General features: G+C 41.7%; 1 protein-coding gene and 1 long non-coding RNA gene across 5 annotated transcripts in view; one reads left to right on the top strand and one right to left on the bottom strand.

Annotated features, from left to right (window-relative positions):
• Window positions 1-8045, bottom strand: part of LOC141161000 (uncharacterized) — a 70523-nt gene extending 62478 nt beyond the window's left edge. Inside the window, exon 1 of the long non-coding RNA XR_012250610.1 lies at window positions 7658-8045. This is a non-coding gene — a long non-coding RNA (uncharacterized lncRNA). The remainder of the gene's footprint in view (window positions 1-7657) is intronic.
• Window positions 8046-10121: 2076 nt separating this feature from the next.
• The window catches only part of ELFN1 (extracellular leucine rich repeat and fibronectin type III domain containing 1), a 792923-nt gene continuing 782659 nt past the window's right edge, over window positions 10122-20385 (top strand). For 3 of the 4 annotated variants that reach the window (XM_073648125.1, XM_073648123.1, XM_073648124.1), the window contains exons 1-2: window positions 10122-11343; window positions 13002-13229. The gene's annotated coding sequence lies outside the window, so the exon portion shown is untranslated. Of the gene's footprint in view, window positions 11344-11554; window positions 11690-13001; window positions 13230-20385 lie in introns of those variants that run through there. The other variant, XM_073648126.1, reaches the window with a different exon arrangement.

The raw sequence follows: 20385 nt of genomic DNA on the forward strand, positions 1-20385 counted from the left end.
TCAGCTATCTCTGATCACCCCAGCCTCCTTCATTTCTCGTAACATACCCTTGGCATTCTGATAGTGTGCAGGGGGTACAGGCCGGTATCTCTCTTTTATAGGTGGATGGTCTCCTGTGGGGATTTGGTGTTCTACCCCCTTTACTTGCCCAAAGTCTAGAGGGTGTTTGCTAAAGACTCTTTCGTACTCCTGAACCACCCGGTAAACTCCCTGTTTCTGGTGTGGGGGAGTGGAGTCAGTGCCCACGTGCAGCTTCTGGCACCAGTCCTCCATTTGTTTTTTGGAGCTGGTACCTTCCTCTGGGGAAGATGGAGGCAAGGGTTCCACGGCTTTTACAGAGTTTTGGTTAATGGTGAACAATTTGGCTAGAGTGGCATACCGGGGCAAGTGTACTTCTCTTTCCCCAATATTTAGGATGCGGTGCGGACGGGTACCCTCCCATGGCGGACATCAACCACCCCCCGTGCTGTCAAAATGGTGGGCCTACTTTCTGAGTAAACGGGTTCCACCATAGCTTGGTAGTCTCTACCTCTTAACCCGATTGCAGTCCGGCACCAGATCATCATTTCACTTTTTGGGGGCATGGCGATAGGGAACGGGTCACTCATCCTAACGCTACCAATCTCACCACCAGACAGTTCTACCTGTTGCCGCTTCATCAGGGCTCTGATCTCCTTTTGTAAGACACGCTGCTGGCTGGAGCTGGCAGTCATTGCAACCTGCTGTAATATAACAATTATCTCTGAAAGACAATTTTCCATAACGTTAGTACCCAAGGTTATTTTAGGGTGACTTTCACGACGGTCAATGTCCACAATGATCAGTCCTTGTGCCAGCAGTTCAACTTTACCAATTTTGATGGTCACCTCCTTGAACCCCACCTGCGGCATGGGCTGACCATTGCTGGCGATGATGCTCAAGTCATTATCTGGGTAGCGGGTAATATCCGTGTCATTCCAGTACCGCTTGAAAAGTACATAGGGGATGGTGGTTACCTGTGACCTGATGTCCAACAGTGCACTCATGGGAATGCCATCCAGTTCCACAGGCAAGACCGGTCGTCCCCCCACATACTTGTCATGCCAGTTTGACGGGCCTGATGATCTTACGCCTGGGGGTTGGCCCTCTGCCCCAGGTTGGGCTCGTTTAAATTACAGTACCTCGCAATATGTCCTGGCTGGCTGCAGCGGCGGCAGATGGGTTGTCCATCCTGGTCGTAGCGGTCCGTTGGCTTCCCTCTGGATGGTGGGATCCTCTTCTGTCGGCGCCATGGGACATCCTCCGGACTGGTAGCCAGCTGGATCTTTCCAGGAGAGGATACCTGTAACGACTGCACAGTCCTGGTTAGTGCGGCAACGCTTTTGGTCAGTTCTTGGACCTGATGGTGCAGGTCTGTAGACAGGGTACTATTCGTAGTCTGTGCATTGGCTCCTGCAGGTTCTATAGACTGGGGCGCCGCCTCCTGGTAATAAGTGATAGAAGGGCACCTGGAGGCCGCAACGCCACCGGGTGAGGGTTCTCGGAGTACCTGGATGGCTCTGTCCTTAAACTGTGCAAAGTCTAACTCAGGGTTCTGCAGGGCCATTAGGTGTAACTGGGTTCGGTGGGCGCTGGACAGCAGACCCTCAATGAATTGTTCAGTCAGCAGTTTATCTGCATTCCGCACACTGTCAGGGTCTGCCTGCTTAATAGCTCTCAGGGCCTCCTGCAAATTCAAAGCATAGTCTCTTATACTGTCTTGGGCCCGCTGCTTGCACCCATAAAATCTCATTTTGATCTCTGCTGAGGTGTGGGTATCAAAAGTGTCCTTTAGACGGGCTAAAACCTCCTTCACGGTCCCCTTGTCCCTGACTGACCAGGACTTTACTTCTCGTTAGGCCGCGCCGGTTAACTGGCCTATCAGGATGCTCACTTTTTGTTCCTCCGTCAGGGGGTATACTTTGAATAGGCTATACAGTCTCTCTTTAAAGTCGCTCAGGGTATGTGACTCCCCTGAGTACTGGGGTAACCATGCCGCTCCGGGGATATAAGGCATCGTGAACGGCATTACTGCGGCAGCGGCCGCGCTGGCGGTGGCAGTTCCCTCCGCTTCCAACATCTTCTTCCCCCCTAGTCAACCGTGGCCTACCTTCCGTTGCTTTTCTTCTGTAGGCCGCGGCTCCGCAGGTGACCATCGGGGTTGAGGACCTTGCGTCGCGTCCTGGTGACGTCAGCGTCCGCTCGGCTCCTTTCAGGACCTTGCGCAGCGTCCGTGCGTAAGGCGGGAAACGGCTGCGGATGGCGGGAAACGGCTGCTGCACGGCAGACCGCTGAGGCTGGTGTTGTGGGTGCAGCTGAGGGTAGTATAACTCCCCACGGGAGTAGTATAGCCTCAGGGCAGTAAATAGGGATGTTGATGGTGATGGTGCGCGGGAGCAGCAGTAACCACACGGAGTCTGTCATGCAATTCAGGGTCTTTACTGTTGGTGGTATTAAGGGACCCGTCCGGAATAAAGGTTAACAATGGAGGCCTGGTCAGTCTGAGAGCAACTGGGAAATCCCGCTGGTCAGGGGGAGTTTGTAGGCCTACCGTGCTGACTTCACTCTTTCTTGGCTATCCTACTGTAGTGTGGTGGTAGCCCACGTCTCTGAGTGTACCGTGTTGTTCTCGCCCGTATGACTGGCGACTCGGGCCTTCCGTACTTCTCACTCCTCCTGGGCAGTAGTGGTCCCTCTCGTGTGGCTGAGCCTCCGGGCTTCCTTGGGCCAGAGGACTTGAAGTCCCCTGCATGGTGATTTTCTGCTGCTGGGCTTATAACCCTCAGACCCTCGGACTCCAGTGTCCGGCTTTGTAAGTCTCTAACCAGGATGAGCTCTGCTGGCTCCCCTCCTGGCCTTGTGTTCCTCCTCTGCCTACAGGGACTCCTCAGCCTGCTGCTGACCTGTCCCTATCTGCAACTTCACTGGAACCTCTCTGGAACTTGTCTGGAACTTGTCTGGAACTTGTCTGGAACTTGTCTCCCTAACCCCGCCCCAGATCCAGTTTATAAAGGGCAGATTTCTCCCCTCCCTGGACTGGGGCAGGAGGTGCTGCATGCTAATTGTCCCCAACCAGGGAACCTCCCACCTGCTCTCAGACATGACATTGCTGACACTGTGGCGACCAGACCTGGGGTGCCACATATGTATGTGCGAAAGTGTGTAATGTGTATGTATGTATGAAAGTATGTAATGTGTATGTACGAAAGTGTGTAATGTGCATGTATGAAAGTGTGTAATATGTATGTATATACGAAAGTGTGTAATGTGTGATGTATGAAAGTGTAATGTGTATATATGTACAAAAGTGTGTAATATGTATAAACTGTATGTACGAAAGTGTGTAATGTGTGTAATGTGTATGTATGTACAAAAGTGTGTAATATGTATATAAGTACGAAAAGTCCTTCATCCTGATAGAGCGCCCTGCCTGTATCATGTTACAACAACAGGTGAGTAGTTCCAGTTGATGTAAATTAAGCAAACACTGACTGGAGAGGGAGTATGAAAGAAAAATCTCCAGACACCTGCATATTTCACCCTCCTCCAAATTTCTATTTGAATGAGCCTGTCTCAACACAGTAAATATGTCATCTTTAAATTTAGACCTTTTAGAGATCATTTCATCTTCAACTTGCTTCACTGTTCACAATAAGGCTATGTGCCCACGATGCAGAAATGCTCCAGATTTTTCCTGAGCGTTTCTGCATCTCCCTGGCAAAAAAAACGCATGCGGATTGTACATGCGGATTGCACATGCGGATTGTACATGCGTTTTCCTGCCAGGGACATGCGGATGTGAAGCGTTCGTCCCATACATTTCCGCATGCGGGTTGACAAGCGATTTTAGCATCACTTGGAAAGTGCTTGACAACTTGGTCACACTATATAAATCCATGCAAACGGCATGGATTTATATAGTGTGACCGTAAAGAATGTTAAAAAATAAAAAAATAAATATATACTTACCTTCTGATGGCCCCCGGTGTCCTTGTCCTGGCTTGCCGGCAGCTCGCGGTACACTGAAGGACCTGCCGACATCAGCGGTCGCGTGACCCGTCACATGACTAACTGACGTCAGCGCATGTCCTTCAGTCCACCGCAATCTCCCGGCAAGCCAAGACAAGCGCACCGCGGGCCATCAGAAGGTGAGTATAATATTTATTTTTTATTTTATTCTTTTTTTTACAGGTTCTATGGTACCCAGGTACGGAGGAGAGTCTCCGGTCCTCCACACCCGGGTACCATCCGCACATTGAAATGCTTGGATTCTGCATGTGCAGATGCAGTGATGCGGATTCCCTGCGCTTCAATGCAAGTCAATGGCGGCGAAAACACAGCTCTTCCGCAAAATAATTGGTAGTGCTGCGTTTTTTTTCCGCAATGATAACCCGCAGCGGAAATTTCCGCAGCATGTGCACAGCACATGCGGATTATCATTGGGGAACATGGCAGACCTTCTACCATGCGTTTTTTAAGCGTTTCTGCAGCGGAATTGCCGTTGCGGAAACGCTTAAAAAACGCATCGTGGGCACAAAGCCTAACAGTAATTTTTACCAGGGGTGCCCAAACTTTTACATGCCACTGCATGTAGGATAAGAAGCCAGATCAGACAATCTTTTTGCAGTTAGTTGTTTCAAGGTATTTGCCCCTCATCAGTGCAAAGCAGGAGGTCAGATTTAGCTGGGTGGAAGGCCTCTGACAGGTAGTGTAAAGGGTAAAGTTTCTACTTGTGGAGAGTCCCAAGCCAGCGTAAGGAGACTTATAGGCCATGCAATCCTCCTCTGGGAATTTAAATATGCAAATATCCTCATAAAAGAGGAAGAGAAAAGGAACTCCAGTGCCATCTATTGGATGTATATATGTGTAAGTAATATATGTAAATGTATATCGAATAGCAGTACTATGTATATGTGTAGTATAACGGGACTAAGGATGTGCATGGTGTAAGTCTTATATATGTGTGCAATACAGAGGTATATATGTAATGAATGATACATTTTATAGGGAGGGATTTAGTTAAACGTTGGGTGTATGTGTATTGTGTGCCACATCAAATATTTGCATGGGTAATAAAGAGATGAGTGTGGGTTCTTTCTTTAGACTCTCCCTTCTTTCAGATCTACTCCTGGCTAAAAAAACTGTACCAAAAACTGCACGTGTGATTTTGGCTTTATACTGGTGAACCAGGAGTCACAGGATGAACACTGTTTTATGTCATTCCAATAAAGGCAAGCTCTCTAAAGTATAGGACTATGGGAGGAAAGTGATTAGTACGATGTCACTGTTATCTATGGACTTTCCCTTGAAGACCTCCTGAATGATAAGCTTCAATAGTAAACCACTGCCTTCTTTATTTCTTCATTTTTAACACTTACCTGTCCGATCTTACATTTCTCTGTGTGCTTTCCTTCTTTTAGCTTAAACTGGATTGCCTCTTTCCACAAATACAAGAAGAGCAGAAGGTAATATAATCCGCCTCCTCTCCTTTCATTCGGTGACAGATGTGTCAACGAGTCCGAGGCTTTCAATAAATCACCTTTAATGCCACTTTGCTTTGGCCATGTTGCCTTAGACCATAGTTGCAGCTGTTACAGTTTAATGTGCTGGACATTGCACACCATATTAAATGTTTGCTCAGTGTATAATAAGACGGTGTTACAATGTCTTCTTTTATTACTTCTGTCTTTGGAGCTCTTGTGTAAATAATAGGCTGTTATTAATATGCTGGAACCTCACGAGCGAGAAAGCGAAGGGAAATCATCACAGGACGGGGACCAGCAATTAATACAAGGGAAGAAATTCCACATTTTATTAGAAATACACTATATCCATGCCTTTATGATACTGTTTTAAAGCACACACTATTAAAGCAGGGTACAGTGGATTGTATATCATTGATATTTCCATTCGTAAAAAATGATTGGGAAATGTAATGCTGGCTTTTTCCTAGAGAGGACGAACACTGCACATAGATAATAGATAGATGATAGATAGATAATATATAGATGATAGATAGATAATATATAGATGATAGATAGATAATAGATAGATAGATAGATAGATAATAGATAGATGATAGACAGATAGATGATAGATAATATAGATAGATGATAGATAGATAATAGATGATAGATAGATAGATAGATATGGATAGATAGATAGATAGATAGATGATAGATAGATAATAGATGATAGATAGATAGATATGGATAGATAGATAGATAGATGATAGATAGATAGATGATAGATAGATAATAGATGATAGATAGATAGATAGATAGATAGATATGGATAGATAGATAGATAATAGATAGATAGATAGATGATAGATAGATAGATAGATAGATAATCGATGATAGGTAGATGATAGGTAGATAGATAGATAGATAGATAGATAGATATAGATAGATAATAGATAGGTAGATAGATAATAGATGATAGATAGATGATAGATAGGTAGATAGATAATGATAGATAATAGATAGATAGATAGATAGATAGATAGATAGATAGATAATAGATGATAGATAATAGATAGATAGATGATAGATAGATAATAGATGATAGATAGATAGATGATAGATAGATAGATAGATAGATAGATAGATAGATAGATGATAGATAGATAGATGATAGATAGATAATAGATGATAGATAGATAGATATGGATAGATAGATAGATAGATGATAGATAGATAGATGATAGATAGATAATAGATGATAGATAGATAGATAGATAGATAGATAGATAGATAGATAGATATGGATAGATAGATAGATAATAGATAGATAGATAGATGATAGATAGATAGATAGATAATCGATGATAGGTAGATGATAGGTAGATAGATAGATAGATAGATAGATATAGATAGATAATAGATAGGTAGATAGATAATAGATGATAGATAGATGATAGATAGGTAGATAGATAATGATAGATAATAGATAGATAGATAGATAGATAATAGATGATAGATAATAGATAGATAGATAGATGATAGATAGATAATAGATGATAGATAGATAGATGATAGATAGATAGATAGATAGATAGATAGAGATATATATAGATATAGAGATATATGTTAGATAGATGGTAGATAGATGAGTGTATGCCATAGCCACACATGTCAATAAAGCTTCTTTGAAAAGATAGATAGATAGATAGATAGATAGATGATACATTGCGATATCAAAATCAGCTCTTCCAAAATATTCCCTCATCTCCAGTAAACCTCCACTGACTCTGCTATATCTGCACTTATCATTAATGATTCACTATTTTACTATTTCACTAAATGAAAAAGCAAAACGGAATTAACTACGAAATGATGAAGCAATACCAACCAAACATGGGACATATCACATCGTGCTAAATGACAAGCTCAGCTCTGATACACGGACATGTTCATTTAAAAATAAACCCAAATCAATAGGCCGCTGCTAAACATGGGCGCAGCTTGTGATTTCTTCCATAGGGCTAGCAGTACTGTTCTGGGGCATGGAGTCTACCTGGCTGATAATGGGTTAACATGACTGTATGGTCATTAATGAAGAGAAGGGCTGAATGGCTCTTAAGCACTAACTGATTCATGGCTATATCGGCCCTGGGAACTTTATTGGCCCCATTTACCTTGACTGCAAATCTGCTGCGGCCCCAGAAGAACAGTCCTGCAGTGTGAGGAAGATCCCGGCAGACAGGGACCCTTTGTGGCTCTGGGTTGGGGAGGACCCCGCTCTCTCTGTTCCCTACTGTTGCCTCCACATGAATGCTCCTACTGTTTTTCAGATGAGTTCATTGATTAACCGTTTCATCTCGCTTGAACTAATTCCATTTCCCACTAAAATTAATTAGCATCCTCTTAAGCTGGGTCCTGTACACGTGACCAGCTTTAATTATGTTTCATCCTTAGCCTGAGTAACGTATTGTTGTATTAGCAAGCAGCTTCATCTCCACCTTATACCATTATGTTGTCTTAAGTCCGTCGTACAGTGTTATTTTAATATCAATTAGAACTCCATTTTTCGGATACAGAGCTCCAAATCCCCTGCAAAGACATAGCTATAAGATAAAATACGCTCTACCTGCAGTCACCACTAGAAGGAGCTCACCAGTAATATGTGTATGCAAAGAGCTCCCTCTAGTGGTGACTACTAAGTAGCCAGAAGTTTGTCATTAAAGTGGTTGACCGGTACTTTAATATTGATGACCTATCCATAGGATAGGTCAACAATACCATATTGATGGGTACAGCACCCCTGCCCATCAGCTGTTCCCCATGATGGCCGTGATGGCGACCAGATGTTGAAGAGCTGCACAGCACAGTTCCATCAACTTCTAAGTGGCTGCATCCTGTACTTTACATCCACCCCTATTAGAATAAATATTGGGTGGACCTGTAGTTTCCTGCTTTGGCCACAATGCAGTTGATGGCGCTGTGCTTTTCCACTCTGTAACTAAGCATATCCAGCCAGGAACAGCTGATCGGTGGGGGTGCTGAGTGTTGCACCCCCACCGATTTGGTATCCTAAGGATAGACCATCAATATTAAAGTACTAGACAACCCCTTTAAACTTTAAGTTTATGCAGTGGATTTGGAGCTCTGTATCAGAAAAATCAAACCCTGACATTTATAAATCTGCAAATAATTATTTTTTTTTGGTATTATTGAGTATTAATGAGCTGGGCTGTTATCTTTGTAGAAATTGCTGCAAGTTTCAGGATGCAGCATGCTGGGAGTTGTAGTCTTGCAACAGCCTCATATTGGAGAAGACTGATTTTAAAACATCAGAATACAGTTATTATATGATTGGCGGGAAACTGGGTTTTTATTACTGGGAAATACATCTGATAATATAATTCTATATATCTAGATGTTTCAGGTAAAATAAGTTAATGGTCCATTTATGCCACCAATTTATGATGGAATGAAAAATCTTATTTTTATATCTAAAGTGCTGCTTTATATGTGAACTTTATTACGATATAGATTTGATATAAACTTTACAACCGCTGAAAGTAAAAACCTTGGAAGTGTTATTTCTCAGATAGAATTATTTAGTAATAGAAAGAGGCTGGGCAAAAAAATGAGAATGATGGAGACAGGTGGAGCAGAGGGTGGGGAGGTGTGGACAAGGAGGATAGTGGGGGGAGTAGTGCCATTATAGGGGCACCATAGAACAAGTGAAGATGATGAAAGAGAAATAATGGGGAGATTAAGAGAAAAAAAGTAAGGCAATGGTGACTATATGGGGTTTGGGGATAAATGCTCAAAATAAAGAGCAAGCAAGGGGATGGCATAACTATATCTTTCATACGTCTTCATCTCCCCAGTGAAACTGGTGGAACATGTTTGTTTTTGCATGTGTATGTATATATATATATATATATATATATATATATATGAAGATCTGTAGGCAGTACAGCAATAGTGTACAAAAGTTGATTGTTTATAAGCCCATTGTGGCAAATGTTGTATTAAAAAATATTATTTTTATAAATTAATACATATATATATATATATATATATATATACAACATGTTGGCAACCAACTGCTATGGAATGAAACACTGAGCAAGTATAAATGAGGTAAGAGACCATCATAAGTGTGAAGTAATTAGTGGAAAGGTCTGGAGAAAAAGACTGGAGAAAATGTATTGATATAGAGAATATAGAGTGTATACTGCAATAACGAGGATGAAAAGAAGAGTGTCTGCTGAAAGAGGGTGAAGCAAGAGTGTAGAAGAATGTAGTAAGATAAGGTAGAATAAGAAGGTGCAGGGAATATAAAAAGCAGAAGAGTATGCAAAAAAAATAGAAATGGAAATTCAGAAGTATAAAGATTGTGAGAAAGAAAAGGAAGAACAGAGAGAATGAAGAAAGAGAACTTAATAGACAGGAACAGAGAGACAGACTAAAGAAGAGATGAAGAGAGTGTAAGTGTGAAATAAAGCAAATCAGGCTGTGTAAATTCAGAGTAATAATAGTGGGGATTGAAAACAGAATGTGATGACAAGAAAAGAAAAAGAAAGAGGGAAAAACTGCATAGAAATGTATGGGGCTATTAGGAAGCAAAGCTGGAAGCATGAAGAAGTGAAAAGATCATGGAGAACTGAAAAAGATGGAGACAAAGTGCAAGAATCAGGAAACAGAGAAAGAGGAGAAAGAAAAGAGGAAAGATGGAGAATAGGAACCAGAGACAGAAAAGAAGACATAGTCTGTGAAAGAATGAGAAAGACAGGCGAAAGGTAGAAATAACAAAGATGGGATGGAAGAAATGGAAATAAAAAAGAAAGATGGAAGGTGGTAAGGAAGGGAAGAAAAAAGAGGAGATAAAGGAGGTATGGAACATTGGAGAGAGGTGGTAAGGAGGAGTGGAAAGAGTGTCAAAAGAAGAGAGAAAAGAGGACAGAGAAGGGGAAAGAAAGACGAAAAGAGCAGGAAATCACTAGACATTGGGGAATCAATGGAGAACACTGCTCTATAGAGGATGGGAAGAGAAGCAGGATAGGAGTGCTGGGTCTGGATGGTCAGTGGATAGTAAATATGAAGAGTGAAAAAGAGCAGACCTTGGCAGGGAATAGTTAAAGTCTAGAAGGATAAATGCGGAGGAGTCTGAGTGACATTGTGACAGTTTCCAGCAAGCAATAAGAAGGTGAAAGTTAATGTGCAGAACTAAGGCAGACATCCCTCACATACATGACAGAGGGGCAGCAGCGGTGGGGATGGTCTGCAGCTGATCACAGACATGAGGAGGCAGAGGCTCATTCAGTAGCAGCAGAGAGGACAGGACAGGGGTGGGGGACAGTCCTCTCACTGCAGATCTATTTGTTCTGTCTCTGATTAGCAGCCTTCTGCTTTAACTTCCCATTCCACACCATTGGATCAACATGCTGTTTGTGTTTAACTTGCACATCCCTCCCCTCTTCCTCCAGGACTCCCTACAATAAAGCATAGCATCCACTCTCACAAAGAATGTGCTACTACCCCAGAACTGCCAGTGCACACGATCCTCCAGAGCTGCACACGATCCTCCAGAGCTGCACGCATCCTGCTGGAGCCCATGGAGCAGAGGAGCCGGCAGCTCTCAGTCAGGACTTGCTGTGAATTAATCACCTGGCATTCAATGAATCTTTGAGGTCTTTCACTTGACGCAGTGAGGAGCTGCAGCTCTGTTCTCAGGCCGAGTCCAGCCCTTGGATCTGTCTAGGAGGAAGCATCAGGAGGCTGTTGTGGAATTCACAGGGAACCGGTGTCCTAAGGAGACCTGAGCACCTTCCAGAGAAGCTCCTAGGAGATGCTTGCATGTCTCAAGCAGGTAAGTGGCATCTCCAGCTCCTGCAGGCAGTGAGCCCCGACCCTGCTCCCGGCTTCCCTGCCGCAGTCTGCAACAGATCCAGGCAGTCAGATCATGGAATGGATCACTCTTCTCCTGCCATTGCCTTGCTAAATGCAAGAACAGATGTGATCAGGACACATCCAGTGACAGCTCTGCATGGAGAGTGGCGACGAGGAGGTTAATTTCCAGCCACATTTGTGTCTCCAGATGTGATAGGAGACAGGCAGGCTGAGAGGGGAAGCTGGGGAGATGGGGGGACATGACAGATCTGTAGACTTCCATTCTGAATCCTGCCCCAACTCCTGGATCGTTTGCCCAAGGATTGGTGAGTTGTGTAATGCCATAATCACAGATGAGGGGGGAACTGTGTCAGCTCCTGCTCCAGGGCAGGCAGGGGAATGTGCAGTGGTGGAATTCACACTGCAAGAGGTTAATGCAAGATTTGCATCTGGCCAAAAACTAGGACTGTGCAGCACTTCTCCCACCTTGTTCCTTCCCCTCTCACATTGCAAGGGGTTAATATAAGATTTGCTTCTGACCAGAACCTAGGACTGTGCAGCACTTCTCCAACCTTCTTCCTTCCCCTCTCACATTGCAATGGGTTAATATATGTAAAAAATAATCTGGCTTCAAGCTAGGACTGTGCAAAACTTCTCCATCCTTATTGCTTATCCTTTCTCCTCTCCAGGGGTTAATATAGGATTTGCTTCTGGCCAGAAAGCCAGGACAGTGCAGCACTTCTACCTTATTCCTTCCCTTCTCACATTGCAAGAGGTTAATATAAGATTTGTTTCTGGCCAAATACTAGGACAGGGCGTCACTTCTTCCTCATATCTTACATTGCAAGGCAAGGGGTTAATATAGTTTTTTTTTTCTGGCCAGAAACCAGGAGTGTGCAGCACTTCACCCACCTTGTTCCTCGCCCTCTCACATTGCAAGGGGTTAATACAGGATTTGCTTCTGGCCAGAACATATGCCTTGTCCTTCCTTTATGTTATATGCAGCACTTCTCCTACCTTATTCCTTCCCCTCTCATATTGAAAGGGGTTAATACCTGATTTGCTTCTGACCAGAAGGTTTGATTGTGCAGCACTTCTCCCTCCTTTTATCTTATATTGCAAGGGGTTAATATAAGTTTTTCTCTCTGGCCAGCAGCTAGGACTGTGCAGCACTTCTCCCCCCTTGTTCTTCACCCTCTCACATTGCAAGGGGTTAATATAGGATTTACTTCTAGCCAAAAACTAGGACTATGTAGCACTTGTCCCAACTTTCACATTGCAATGGGTTAATATAATACTAGATTTGTTTTTGACCACAAGGTTGGACTGTGCAGCTCTTCTCTCTCCTTGTATCTTACATTGCAAGGGGTTAATATAAGGTTTTTTTTTCTCACTGCCTAGCAGCTAGGACCTTTTTCCTTACTCTCCTTTATTAATAAATGGCCGGGGTCTAGTCTAATAAAATAGATTGATAGGCAGCCTTGTAAAACTTTACAGATCTCCATAATTTACCCCCCTTCCCCATGTCCATCTATCTTTGCAGACTGACAGCAAGCAGAGAGAAGCACATTGCTTGTATTGTCGAGTGAGACTTATATACTTAGTGTATCTCCTGTTTTTTGTTCTTTTATTTCCAAGTGGGATCCATGGCCAGTTGTGTGATTTTGGTGGTTCCTCCTGACTTTCTGGAGGTGGTGATGTCCTGAATGGTGGCAGAGGTGGAGGATTCAGCACCAGCAGAGGCGGACAGCTCCCTGCACCCATAGGAGTCCTGCATCAGAGCATCACTGGAGCTGTCCAGCACTTCTCCCCTGAAATGCAGCCAGGAGCTTCCTCATCCAGCAGAGCCCTCTGGATCCCAACCAGGTACTTATTCCCTTCTATGTATGTATGATGTATAGATCCCCATTCAGATACCAGGAAGCAAAGCCAGCCTGGATATTTAATGCAATGCATTGTCTGTAATGCTTTTAAATGCACTGTCTGTGATCTGTCTTAGTGCATTTTTGCTAGTTTTCTATATATAGCAGCAGCTTTCTGATATTTAGCCACTAGGAGGGTTAATACAACTGTTGCAATTTAGAATCTACGCATTTTCATTGTCTGATGTGAGACAGAGAGATCTTAGATGCCTTTAGGCTGTAGCATATATATACATTGTTCTGCAGAGCTGGATTTGTACACTTTGCCAGTGAACTGGTCTAGCCAATCTTTAGTTTTTTTTTTGTTTTTTTGCACAGATTAAGCTGTTTGCTGATCAGTTTAAAACTTGTCGAAAATGAGTAATGGCCTTGATTGCAAAGGATCCTCTGGAGAATGGAAATCCGCCGCCTGCTGATCTTGAATACTAAGCTTTTTTTTTTGTGCCTCATCTTTATTCAACTGACTTTGGAAATAAAGATAACCAATTTGGATTAACTTCTTCTAGAAATGTACTGCATCCCGTTAGGTTAATGTATTAACGGGACGTGTTGCATGCGCATATGGTCATGGGTATGGAAGTAAGGATATGGAGTATATGGTCATGGGTATGGAAATAGGGATATGGAGTATATGGTCATGGGTATGGAAATAGGGATATTGAGTATATGGTCATGGGTATGGAAATAGGGATATGGAGTATATGGTCATGGGTATGGAAGTAGGGATATGGAGTATAAGGTCATGGGTGTGGAAGTAGGGATATGGAGTATGGAAGTAGGGATATGGAGTATATGTTCATGGGTATGGAAATAGGGATATGGAGTATATGGTCATGGGTATGGAAGTAGGGATATGGAGTATATGGTCATGGGTATGGAAGTAAGGATATGGAGTATATGGTCATGGGTATGGAAATAGGGATATTGAGTATATGGTCATGGGTATGGAAATAGGGATATGGAGTATATGGTCATGGGTATGGAAGTAGGGATATGGAGTATAAGGTCATGGGTGTGGAAGTAGGGATATGGAGTATGGAAGTAGGGATATGGAGTATATGTTCATGGGTATGGAAATAGGGATATGGAGTATATGGTCATGGGTATGGAAGTAGGGATATGGAGTATAAGGTCATGGGTGTGGAAGTAGGGATATGGAGTATGGAAGTAGGGATATGGAGTATATGTTCATGGGTATGGAAATAGGGATATGGAGTATATGGTCATGGGTATGGAAGTAGGGATATGGAGTATAAGGTCATGGGTGTGGAAGTAGAGATATGGAGTATATGGCCATTGGTATGGAAGTAGAGATATGGAGTATATGGCCATTGGTATGGAAGTAGAGATATGGAGTATATGGCCATTGGTATGGAAGTAGAGATATGGAGTATATGGCCATTGGTATGGAAGTAGAGATATGGAGTATATGGTTATAGGTATGGAAGTAGGGATATGGAGTATATGGCTATGGGTATGGAAGTAGAGATATGGAGTATATGGCCATTGGTATGGAAGTAGAGATATGGAGTATATGGCCATTGGTATGGAAGTAGAGATATGGAGTATATGGTCATGGGTATGGAAGTAGGGATATGGAGTATATGGTCATGGGTATGGAAGTAGAGATATGGAGTATATGGCCATTGGTATGGAAGTAGAGATATGGAGTATATGGCCATTGGTATGGAAGTAGAGATATGGAGTATATGGCCATTGGTATGGAAGTAGAGATATGGAGTATATGGCCATTGGTATGGAAGTAGAGATATGGAGTATATGGTTATAGGTATGGAAGTAGGGATATGGAGTATATGGTTATGGGTATGGAGGTAGGAATATGGAGTATATGGTCATGGGTATGGAAGTAGGGATATGGGGTATATGGCCATTGGTATGGAAGTAGAGATATGGAGTATATGGCCATTGGTATGGAAGTAGAGATATGGAGTATATGGCCATTGGTATGGAAGTAGAGATATGGGGTATATGGCCATTGGTATGGAAGTAGAGATATGGAGTATATGGCCATTGGTATGGAAGTAGAGATATGGAGTATATAGCCATTGGTATGGAGGTAGAGATATGGAGTATATGGTTATGGGTGTGGAAGTAGAAATATGGAGTATATGGTTATGGGTATGGAAGTAGGGATATGGAGTATATGGTTATGGGTATGGAAGTAGGGATATGGAGTATATGGTCATGGGTATGGAAGTTGGGATATGGAGTATATGGTTTTGGGTAACTTTGGAGAATTTGCAGTTACATAACCTGTGCCATTACTATTGCATCTGCAAAATATTAGTATTATCTGATAGTGTATGCCAATGTATTATGTGCATATGTAGCGGAGCTTTCGTCACGAGCACAACTGGATGTGAAATCCCAATGCTTTTTCTTGCCTTTCCACAAGACTGCAGGGGTTAAATGACATCCAGCTCTGCTACATTTGGACGTATACTTTTGGTAAATATCACTGCTGACCAACATATGGCAAAGGAGTGCTATATGGTCGCTGTTACAGGTTGCACTACTTTGTACAACACTACAGATGATACAAGAAGTTGTAAGTGTAAATATTTACATAGAATTTCCCAGTGATGAACATTGGGCTTGTTTTATGTACATTCCGTTTATTGTTTATTGCCTTTTATACATATTATTGTGCTGGGAACGTATAATGATCAGGAGATGAAGATGAAGTAAAGATGAAGCTATTACTCTCTATATACATAATGTTTCTTATACAAGTATCTATTGCATTTGATTTATAGTCAATGTTTCCCTTTGGTTTATGTCTCAGTTACAATGTATCTGTTTTTACTAGTGGTGATAAGTCCGCTATGGATATCACATTGGGATTGGTTTATGGATGTTATTCTGCGTACATACAGCAGCCTGTTCTGTCACTTTAATAAGTATACCCTGTGGACCCCAGCGTGTCACTTTAATAAATTAAATGGAGCATGGCATTTTTGCTTTTACAAATATGGCCAATAAAGCATAGTAACGAAGGGACCATACTTCTGCAAATTGAAGGCAGTGTCACTTTAACAGATTTTATGGACAAGGTGCATTGTATTTACTCATTAACGGTTAGATGAGTAGTGGGGTCACGGTAGTGTCACAGTACTAGAAGTCATAAGTACCAGCATAGGCGTAATACTGCCACCAGCCATTTGTGAAATTGAGAAATGCTATTTTTTGATGATCTAGTGTTCTCCAACCTGTGGCTCATCAGCTGCTGCCAAATCAAAACTCCCAACACACCCTGATAAATGCTGGCGGACAGAGCAATGTTGGGAGTTGTAAATCTGCAACAGCCACATGTTCGGAACCACTATTGTGCAATTCGATATCATTATATGGTGAATATCATTTTGTAATAATGTTTAATAGCATTGCAGATTTGAGTTATGTCCTTTGGCGTCATGAAGTTACAATGTGCTTATGTGTGGTTTTATATAGGACTTCATGCAAACCTTCCAAGAGACACAAGAAAGGGTACAAAAATGCGATTAAAATGACCACATCAACTCTGCTACATATGTAAATCAGTCCCAGACTGTTGCTATGTTGTGCATAGAAGTCAGGGTATTGCTTGGATGTTCTGATTTGGATCATCAAGGATATAGTGTAAGGTACTATGCAGTGTATATATATATATATATATATATATATACATATATATATATATATATATATATATAAATATATATATGTAGTGCATTGTGCTTACAGCTCTGAAGGCCGATGACATGGAATCATCTGTGATGTCAGATGTAAGATCACCGTGGAATTCCCTCTGAACTATAGGGAATCCCCGACTACATGAAGGTGGAGAACATGGCAGTATATTGTACAGCATAGGAAAAGTTCTTCCTCTACTTTTAGACTAACAGCCTCATTGAGCTTGGGCTTTTTTTTTAATTGCAAACACATTAAGTGGATATCTCATCTCAACAACCTCTTTCAGGACATTGCTCTATGAACTAAAAGTACCGTCCATGTCTTACCATTTGAATGACCACATGTAATATTCCATCTCTCCAGTAGTGGCCGCTGCAGTTGACGGAAACTTCCCCCTGCAAAATCATCCACCCCTTCTTATCATTCTCACCATAGCCCATTAGCCCCATTCACTTCCTTTCCTGTTGATGCTTAGCTTGCAGGAATTAAAATTCAAGTGACTACGTACGAACCCAAAATAGCCTCCTGTACAGATGGACTTTACTCTCTGGTGTGAAGACTTTTTTAGTTTCATTGACTTTTTTTAATATTTTTGCAGTTTAGTTTTGGGCAGGCGACGTCTGTATCATCCACTTGATGCATTGCGGCCACGATTATAATGACAGATGCTGCTGGAACTTCCATTCCAGTAACGGAATTAATGATAGGCGCGGGGAACGAAATCGCTTGCCAATCAGAAAGACCATTGTTTAGTGGCAAATTCAGTTGCCAAAAGCATCTTGATTGCATTTTAATGAAGCGAAAATAATATCCCACATGTCCAGGGGCAGCAGGACTTATCCCAACATGGAGGACAGGTTAATACAGGGAAGCAAGCAGCATATGATTATGTTGTCTCTACAGGAGGCAGCCGAACATGTGGCCAAAGATTAACGACCTAGTCTTCCTTGACCACTTGTCCTTGTTATCTCCTAGGTTGAATTCTCTAATGAAGCTCAGTAGGTGGCCATTGTCCGGAATGATATGGACAATCTGTTAAGACTGGGCGCACTATTGGTGTCTTTGTTCGTTTTCGTGTCTTGAAGGTTCCTCATTACTGATGATTTTTGGTTTGGAGGAATAACCCGGGTACTGATATCCGTGCTTCTGTTTCTCTTTCTTCAGAAATTGTCACATCTAACAGCTTGCCACCTTCGCCATCTGAAATAGGGATGTGATAATTATTCAAAGATTCACAGAACCTTCCCTTGATGGCTCAACGTTTGCTACGTTGTATATCGCCCAATTCTCATTTATCACATAATACATGAAATCCTATAATGCAATTTATCCGCAAAGCAGAGCTGAGTTTGTCATTTGGCACGACACATTATAATATCACTATATCTGTGGTTTTATAAGAGGCCAAAGGTAAGGCTAGCAGTCTGAGTATGGGCCGCCATGTAAGGACCAGCAGTTTGTCTCCGGACCATAGACATGTATGGGATTGCTTAGTTCAAGTCGGGAGACCCATGGGCAGTCCCATACATTGTGGTCCATATGTGGACTGTAAAATATGGGTGTGAAACCAGCCTAAACTCAATAACTAGACTTAAAGAGTAACTAAACATTCATTTTTTATAGCGTAAACATTCATCTTTTTTATAGAATAAACATTTTTTTATAATAAACTTTTTTCATATAATAAGCATTCTTTTTATACATAATAAACTTTTTTTTATAATAAACATTATTTTTTTATATAATAAACATTCACTTTTTATATACGGTAATAAACATACATTTTTATATAATACACATTAATTTTTTTATAATAAACATTTATTTTTTTTATAATATATATTCATATTTTTAAATAAACATTCAATTTTTTCTATAATAAATATTCCTTTTTTCTATAATAAACATTCATTTTTTCTATAATAAACATTCATTTTGTATATAATACAAATTCCTTTTTTTATATATATAATAAACATTATTTTTTTAATATTATAAACAATCATTTTTTAGATAATAAACATTCATTTTTTTATATAACTGTCCAAGATGAAAAGTTATGAAACTTTGCAAATCACTAAATTAGGGGATTTGTCTTCATTTCTATATAAAAAAACATATAAGTGGCTTCCAAACCCCTGCTTTCCCCCATTCTATTTGCCTGCCTTTAGTTGTAATGATATCAGAACGCACTCATTTGGAGTACAGTTGATGGCAGTGATGGGTCAGCACTGCCTTCTCTGTCCTCTGTCTCCTCCTCTGAGTGTTGTGTTTATCAGCTCAACCTCCAGCAGCAGCTTATCCCCTGAATTCATGAGACTCAGGAGCTGAGCTGACGATTTCACTGCCATCAGCTGTACTCCAAATGAAAAAAAATTCCCTAATAAAGTGATTTGCAAAGTTTTGTAACTTTCCGTGATAAACAAAATTATTATTATTTATTTTTAAATAGCTACTTTTTTTTTAACTTGGACCTTGTTCCCCTAACAGCAGACATCAATGGGGCAATTTGGCTGCTCTTGCACACATGGATACTGTTCACTACATTTACATCCGGCTTTAATTGTTATAGCTCATGGCGTACACCGACCTTGATCCGCAGGTCCATAAAAGCAACAGTAAATGACAAATTCAGCACTGCTACATCTGCAGATCAACCTCAGCACATGGTAAAGGAAGCACCAGCCCACCCACAGTATAGCCGTACCCACAATGAATACTTTCATCGTTAGTGTCTTTCCTGTTTTAACCCTTTATTGCCTTATCGTCCTTCCAATCATTTCAGATTTTTTTTTCTTACTATTCTTGAATCTCGATCGCTATAATTACCTCGTCTCCCTTCTTACCTAATCGTCGTGCTAACAAGTGGGAAAATTCTTAATAGTATTTGTACAATGAGGCGGGGGTTGGGAGAGTAATCCATCAGTAGAACAGCACAAGAGGGACTTGAGTGGTAAACGTTTTACTCCTGAGTGGATTTCTTATTTTTTTAAATTCTTTCGGCAGGGTTGCTTTCTATCGGTCGCAGGTATTCACATGCATATAGGGGGAGATACTTCACTATCTGAGGAGGGCACATTGCTCCTGCCTCATTCCACCCATGTCTATAGTCAATGTATGGACGGTTAATGTATAGGGCAAAGATGAGATTGTAATCTATCATGTATATGGTTTATTTAAAGGGCTTGTCCAGAGCTAAGATGACCTCTGTATAGGTCATCAATATCAGATTGGTTGGGGTCCCATACTCAGGGACTCCACTGCTCTGTACACTATCTAAAGTCAATGTGATTTGGACTGCAGTACCCGAGGATGACCACTTCACAGTGTATGGCGCTGTGGTGTTCCAGCTCCACTTCTGGCTACTAAGTAGGGATGCGGGGTGTCAGATCCTCCCCGATCTGATT

Source organism: Phyllobates terribilis, unplaced genomic scaffold (genome assembly GCF_046119375.1).
Source record: "Phyllobates terribilis strain yellow unplaced genomic scaffold, ASM4611937v1 Scaffold_9__5_contigs__length_417890890, whole genome shotgun sequence".
Lineage (NCBI taxonomy): Eukaryota > Metazoa > Chordata > Amphibia > Anura > Dendrobatidae > Phyllobates > Phyllobates terribilis.